The sequence below is a fragment of the Microtus oregoni genome, unplaced genomic scaffold (genome assembly GCF_018167655.1).
Source record: "Microtus oregoni isolate MIOR12 unplaced genomic scaffold, Mior012 000077F_ref0000221, whole genome shotgun sequence".
Lineage (NCBI taxonomy): Eukaryota > Metazoa > Chordata > Mammalia > Rodentia > Cricetidae > Microtus > Microtus oregoni.
Window position 1 is genome coordinate 2,835,869 of NW_024544029.1, and position 8,328 is coordinate 2,844,196.

Here is an 8,328-nt window from a genome sequence, read left to right on the forward strand (position 1 = left end):
ACATGTAAAATAAAAAATAACTAAAATAATTTTAGAAATGTATCACTTTTGGTAGACTAAACTAAAGCAGTCAACATACCATGTAAGCAGCAACTGCAGACAGACTCATGACTGAATCTCAAGAATGCCCAACAGCACACATCACCTTAAAAGTCATCTTTCTCCCCTAAAGCAGTCATTACCTGCGTTTCTAATACTATTGATTACTTTGCTTGTGTTTGACATTCTAAACCAATATAAGATATATACATATAAGACACACACACACACACACACACACACACACACACACTTACTTTAATGGCGTTCTTGGTTTCAGTGTGTATTAGCACATGCAGGAGTAGATTTTTCATCCTCTGTTCATAGCCTCAAGTGGCGTGACTAGCACACCACTCGCTGTGTTATTGATGGACATTTGGTTTGTTTCCATTCCCACGATGTATCATTAAAGGTTAAACTATTTTGTTGTCTTTTTGAGAACCAGCTCATGGGTTTGTTAGGGGAATGCTTGTTTAGCCGCCTGGTTTGTGCAGGCTGCTCCAGATCTTTTATCTTTGTTATATCTTCTAACTTCCTCCCCCTCAATCTGCCCTCCATGCTGAATTTAAACACCTGGTTCATTTATGTGGCTTGGTGAAGATGTGTTTGTTGGTCTCAGGTAGATATTTCTTCCTGAGATAAATTCTAAAGTGGTCAAGAGATAAAAGCCGGGAGCCCTCTCTCACACACAGCGGATGTGATCCAGCTGCTTTCAAACAGTAACGTGTGGCACTCAAGTGATTGTGTTCACAATGTGACAGTGAGAGCTGCCATCAGCCTACTGGAGTTGAGGAGCAGAAGTTCAGAAGACGCATGTGAGAGAGATTCATGTTAAAGACTGCTGGAATGGGGTGGGGCTGAGCCTGGGTTGAGGATTAGAATAATAAATCAGTTTTTAAAGACCACAGAATCGTATCCTGTCTCCTAATAAAAAACATTAGAGACGAGAACATTTCTAACTAGAGGAAAGCAATAGCTATTAGCGTGCAAGCCCCTAAGTTCTCTTAAATTGAACCTTAGCACTGACCTATTTGTCCCTTTAAATTCTAACATTGTTCACATACCTTCCCAGACTACAATTGTCTATTGCATAGAAAAACCTTAAAGTCTCTCTGACCCAGGCAGCCTGCATCCAAAGCATAAAGGGCTTCAAATACAATCTGGGCTTTGGAAGTAGCCCAGGCAGTGAAGTACTAGCCATGATGAGCATGAAGAAGCCTGGAACTCACGCAAACAAAGCCAGTCAGATGTAACCCCAGTGCTGAGGAGGCAGAGACAGGTGGATCCTGGTTGCTCACCATCTGTGGTAGTTTGACTATAATCAGCCTCCATAATCTCAGAGGGAGTGGCACTATTAGGAGGTGTGGCTTTGTTGGAGGAAGTGTGTCACTGTGGGAGCACACTCTGAGGTTTCCTACGGTCCAGTGTCTCCATCGACTTCCTATTGTCTGCCAGGGGTAGCACTCTCAGCGACTCTTTCAGTGCTATGTCTGCCTGGGTGCTGCCATGTTCCCCACCATGATGATAATGGACTGAGCCTCTGAAACTGGAAGTGAACTTCAACAATTAAATGTTTTCGCTATAAGAGTTGCTGTAGTCATGGTGTCTCTTGACAGCAATGGAATCCCTAAGACACAAGCCATCACACCAGTCTTCCTTCCTCCCTTCCTTTCTTCCTTCCTTCCTTCCTTCCTTTCTTTTTTGGTAAGTTGAGGCCAGTGAGAAACTCGGTCTTTTTTTTTTTAAAGGTAGATGACACTTCCTGTAGTCTTCTGCTTCTACACATATGCACATGCACACGTGAATGCACGCATGCTCGCACGCACACACACACACACGTGTCAACTATGATTTGAGAATAGTAAAAACTGTGAAGTAATAGCAGAGTCCTTATAACCCTCCTAGGAAAATAATCATACAAACTAATCTCATGAGTGTTTTGAAGCTAAGAATCCCCCTGCCTCCCAACTGCTGCTGCCCTTTCCCCCCAATCTTCCCCTAGCAAAATTTTAAAGCTGTCTCTGGCAACGACAGGCCAGATTCTGAAGAGGAATCTCTCCGGGTAGACAGCCTGCTGGGCATGCTAGTTTGGGGGTAGGAGACACTGAGGTTGTGACTATTGAAGGGATGGTCTTGTTTGTGTCCTCTGGGTCCTGCAATGCAGAGGAGGCTGGCTGTGTGCACACAAAGTCAAAGAAATGCCGGAGGCCCGGGAGCTTGATGCTGGCTTGGAGTAAGTCAGCCATACTCGCTGGTCTGGTCTGGCAGTTGCAGCCCAAGGGCCCTTTCCTACTTGGAACCCGTTTGAAATGAAATCACAAAAACGGGAGCATTCGTCCCAGTCTTTGAAATGTACAGTATATTCACGGAATTAGCTGCGGTGTCCCCAGAGGGTTAGATCTGGAAACCTGGGCCTCAGGAGACAGAGGCGCTGACTGGCCCAAAGGAATGTGACCACTCTCTAGAGGGGAGCGGGCGGGTATGGGGGCAGAGGGGAAAATGGAAGGCCTAGGGGGAGGAAAGGAAGGGAAGTGGCGTATTGGATCAGGGTCACGTAAGAGCTGTTTGGTTTCCTCAGGTGAATATTGTCTAAATTAACGAATCGCTGAATGCTATTTAACTGAGCAAATCTAGTTATTAAAACAAAACAGAGCGAAACCCTGAGTGATTTCTCAGTTTCTGCCTGTGTTAATCTCTTAAAAGGCTTAGCTTTCTCTTCAATAATTAGTCTCAAGGATTGTAAATCGGAGATGAATAATTCATTACTTTTCCAGAGGCTAAGGAGAGATTATGAAATCAAGATAATCACAGAAAAGAAAAAAAAACCTATGGCTGAAATTAAAAGGGAAATATTGGAATCCTCAAAATAACACATAACACCCCAGCAAGGCCATTTTAAAAATCTATTTTCAAACACGCAATACTGACAGTTTCCAGTAGAGGGGGATCAGAGAGTCAGCTGACTTGACTATGATCTGCTAGAAAATAAGCCACCCTTTCTCTATTTACCATACCTAATTCTTATCTAACTTCTTGATTTAATGCGTTTAGTGGACCGGTTCGTGTGATTTGCAGTCTCCCCCACGGAAGCAGGCTGCGATCGGCTGTCCTTCTAGAATGCTGAGCGGAGTTATGCAGGAGGACAGGGCACATCGCTTCAGCCTGCCTCCCAAAGCCTTGCTCTCATGGAAACCACTCCCCACCTCAATCCAGAGGCTGTGTTTAACTCACAAAGTAAATAACCACGCGTCTGAGCCATTTCAAAACCACATAAATGCCAATGCTTTCTTCATTACACGTCTGCACTGTGAGAGATAGCCCAGAGCAGGAATTCATGGCCTAAGAAACACGCTTCTCCAAAATAAGGCCAAAACCTTCATTCTGGTAGGATGAGAATTAGATAAACGTGTGAGCGTTAGAGAAACTGCCTGCCTTCCTTACGCCTGTGGTGTCTTAGACGTTATAATGCTTTGCCAACACAGAATGATGCCTTTTAAATTTAGGAGTTGAGGGAAACAGCTCGCCCACCGTGAAATGCTTTTTCCCTCACTGAGGATAGCCCCTTGCTTAGTGTAAACACTCCTGAATTCAGCTCATGTCTGGGCTTGCCCGCTGAGCTCTGCACAGGCTTGTGTCTGGGGGACTATGGAGACTCCCAGAAGGGCCAGGTGCAAAGACAGATTCAGTAATTAATAATATTGGTCTGATAAACATTAACTTTTTGGCTTAAGACGAAAACTAGCAGCCAGTCCACGAATAGACTTTTACTCGGAAAGCCTAGACATAGAAGGTGTAACGAAACCTGAGCTAGTTGGATAGTGTTACTTCCAAAGTGCCTGAGCCCTGTTCCCATGCTTTTAGTTGACCAGGAAAATGACCATTGAGCCCACTCTACTCTAGGGCCAGTCCTGATTTCCCTAGAGTAGCCAGGCATTCACAGGCTGAGCCACCCTGGTGCTAGCAACCCACCTAACCTTGAACTGCATACAGATATTTTTATTCTTGACACAAACTGTCCTAATTGAAATGGCAGATTTAAAATCAAGTGCCCCCCCCCCCCCCAAACAAGCAAACAAATAAAATCAAGCGCCCCATTCAGCTGTGTACTTAAGGACATTTGTACAAGTGATTTAGGAGACAGTTTGGCAACACCAAGGAAAGTCTTGCTTATAAAGTTCCAAAGCGGGGGTGGGGGGGGGGCATTTTTTCAGAGGCCTGTTTGAGAGCAAAGGGAAAGGCCATTTCAAACCCCCAATACGGTAGATGACTAAGATGGTCGTGGGGACGGGGAGAGGCGCGACAGACTGAAGGCAGAAAGAGACATTTCTTTCAGTTCTGAGACACGAGCGTGCCAACAGGTCAGCCTGAGTAGCTCTTTAACAGATACAACCCCAGAGGAGTCAAGGCTTCTTTCCCAAGAGAAACCTTGAAATGCCAGCGTCTGAAAAGAGGACAAGCCCAACCAATCAGGATGGCCTTGGCTGAGGATGCGCAGGTAGGAGGCTTGAGCCTGCTTTTTCTATCACACAGAAGGTGCGCCATCTGCTGGAGATGCCCAGAAGTGCTCGTGGGGGTTGAAGTCTACGAAAGCTACAACTCAGAACCCCAGCCATGCTGGAAGACCGGTTTCTGCTCAGTGTTTGCAGGAAGGCAAGCTACAGTGTGAATTGACATTAGGCGGTCTTGAGGCTCCTTGGCATCTTTGTCAAAGGCAGACTGAGCGATGCACAGCTGAATTCGGTGGTCAGCAGAGGAGTGTCTCCTAGTTGACCACTATACTTTTAGCGTTTGTTGGTGAGAGAGAGGTCTCAGGAGTGCGACTGTCCTCGGCTTATGGGTTTATGGTGTGAAGTGGTGAGAACACAAGCACACTGATAAAGTAGAAACACCTCGGGAGAGGGAAGCCACCGCTGCTGGGACGACTGTCATAACCAGCACACGGAATTAGCCCAACTGGGTGCAGCTGTGGGAAGGACAGCCACAGGCTAGCTCCCAAAGACCGGCGCAGCTCTCTCATCTCTAAGCTCCGCCTTCCTTTGCTTGACTTTGTATCTGTCAGCCTTGCTTAGTCACCCCACAAGTGAAGTCTTGCTGGCCTCTGCAACACCTGCTGTGAGCACGGACCCAACTTCCCACCAATTCAGCCGCCGCTCAGGTGTATCTGTGTGCTTGTGCCAACTCCTCCGCGTCACCGTCTTCAAAACCCTTTAGTTGGTTTCGTTTGATTTATAAATAACAGTTTTAATCACATTATATCCATCTAATCTAAGAAGGCGTTTGTTGTAAAACACTGTAGGACCCGGGTCTACCCTTGTTCCTGGGGTACATCTTGAGGACAGTTTCTGGTCAGCTAACTAAAGCATTCTGTTTGTTCCTGTGCTCCCCCTGCCCCTCCTGGTGATTAGCTGTAGGGCATTGTTGACTCCATCTTTGGCCCTGGGCAGAAATCCTTGTGCAGCAGCTAGGTATATAAGGATTTCCCCAAGGTTGAATTTGGCATTCGGCTGATCTCCTTTCGAATGACCCAGGTCTCTTTGTGTGTTCTTTCAATCTCCAGGCCCTTGCCCGACTTGCGTACGGTACAGTGGCGCAGGAACTGCACCGAGCGGGTAACACAAAATTGGGTGTTACAAAACACACTATTACTTTATGTACAACCAGGACAAAGTTTTCCAGTTAAGTTCTGCCCCTCTGCCCTCTTGATTCTTAGACATTTCAACCCGCACTTAAGATTATTTATGGCAGCAGTTTAAGAAAATGCCCCTTGTACACACACGGAAGGGAGCACACAAGCTCGCGCTATCTCTGAAACGTCTTCACACCAAGTCTGACTCTTCCAAGTTGACTTTTAACTCGGAAGTGTTGCACTTTTTAAAATGATAAACCCATTCTGTGCATAAGAAAAATCATGGTGTTTCATTGCTTCTTTCCTAAATTTTTACTTTTATGTATTTACTAGTGTGTGCATGTGTGTGGGTAGATGTGCACCATGTCGAGTGTGTTGGGGGGGAATCAGAGGACATTCTACACGATTTGGTTCTCCCTTTCCATGATGTAAGTTCTGAGGTCCTCAGGCTTGGTGGAACAGGTCTTTACCTACTGAGCCATCTTGTAACACGAACGGGGGCGTGGCTTGTTGTTGGGGTTTTTGTCCTTCCCAGTACCACACAACTGTTTAGCCCCAAAGAAAATCACACATAGGTCTCCATAAATTATAAGCTGATTGGCCCATTAGCTCTAATCTCTCGCTTGCTAACTCTCACATCTTGATTAACCCATTTTTCTGATCTATGTTAGCCATGTGGCTCAGTACCTTTTTCCAGTGAGGCAGATCACATCCTGCTGCTTCCGTGGTCTAGGGAGGAGTGGGAAGAATCAACTTCCTCTTTCCCAGAATTCTCCTGTTCTCATTACACCATTTCTACTTCTTGTCTGGTTTTCCCGCCTATATTTCCTGACTGGCCAATCAGCATTTTATTTAAAACATGATGGACAGATTACAGACAGTTCTCCCACACCACCATCTCACTGGCCCCATTACTCCTTTAAAATGTTTTGAAAATAGGAAGCATATTGCATGACTTTACAGCTTGTTGGGTTATCCTAAAGCAAATACCCATCAAATGGCTGTTCAGATTTTATAAAAAAAAAAAAAAGAAAAGAAAAGAAAAGAAAATCTGGTCAAATACCCAAGAAGCTCTGTGCCCTTCTTCCCAGACACTGCCCTGGGCCTTTCACTGCCACTGTCCTTAATGCACTACTGCAGATTAATATTTATCAACTGGATTGTCTCTTCATGGCATTTATGTAATGAAATAACTCAGTATAAATTTCTTTGTTGGTCTTTTTTTGTTCAACACTATGCTATAGGATGTATCGTGGTCATATGAAACATCTTGTGCTCATTCCTATCACTATGGAAACGTTTCTTATGTGAGTACTCACCATTTTATTAATCCATTATCTAGTCAGTGGGCAATTGAACTTTTGATTTCACGTTGTTGTCATATAAGGGATGCCGTGATGAGCAGTTCTGGGCACATCTCTGTGCATGTTCCTAAGGTAAACATGCAGAGGTGGAAATCCAGCATGGTCTTGATTTTAGTAAATCATGGCAATAGTTTCCAAAGTGTTGTATCAGTAGACCAGTTTATGGGAATCTCTTGATCATATAAGTGAACATTAACTTAAAACAACAGTTAGAATCCCCTCCCCACGCATATTTAATCAATTGTCAGTGTTCTGTCAGAATCTCATGGTTATTGTTTGGATTCTTTAGGTCTGGTCTTGCAAGCTTTTCCCAAAAGCCATAAAATCATGAGACCGCAGCTACTGCTCGACACATTCTTAAGAGATGGCATCCAGTATGGGTTGATGGGTGATTCCCCTGATAATATTCTTATGCTAATGTCATAAAAGATGGTAATGTGGATAAGGTCTATAAACATACACACAGCATGGTACAGTAAAGGGGAAGAAGAAGGAGGAGGAGGAGGAAGAAGAAGGAGGAGGAGGAGAAGGAGGAGGAAGGAGGAGGAGGAGGAGAAGGAGGAGGAAGGAGGAGGAGGAGGAGAAGGAGGAGGAGGAGGAGGAAGAAGAAGAAGAAGAAGAAGAAGAAGAAGAAGAAGAAGAAGAAGAAGAAGAAAAGTAATTACAGTGGTCAAGATCAAAAGATAGTAAAGTGGTTAAATTTCTGCTTTAGATGCAGTTGTATCCTAATAGTTTCCCTGTGGGCCCTAAGAAGGTTATTTTAATGTGCTTGCCTTGCCCAAGCCTTCTACTTCCTCTGAAACTTTCCAACACTATCACATCTTGATTTTGTGCATATCTTCAGTTATTACTCTCTCTCTCTCTCTCTCTCTCTCTCTCCTCCCCCCCCCTCTCAGAAAAGAGTATCTTTGAAAGTATCCAGTGAGTCCCTCTGGCATAAGGATGAATATATTATCTATCTATCTATCTGTCTGTCTGTCTATCTATCTATCTATCTATCTATCATCTAACTCTGCACGTGGTCTGTTAATTTTTCTCCATTTGTCACAAACCTTCTGTAAATGTTTTCCACATTTTAAGAAACAATTCAATGCCTGAATCATTGCACCGGTGAGGCTTTCCCCTAAGTTACAACCAGTTAAAAAAAAAAAAGCAACTGAGTTATTAGTGTGTGGCAGACACTACATGAGACATCACAGAACACGCAGAATTCCCTAGCCCTGGCAGCAGCATGCTCCAGCACCTGCCCTCCACTGGTTGAGGCTCACTCCTGGGGTGCTGACTTTGCCGTCTCTGTCC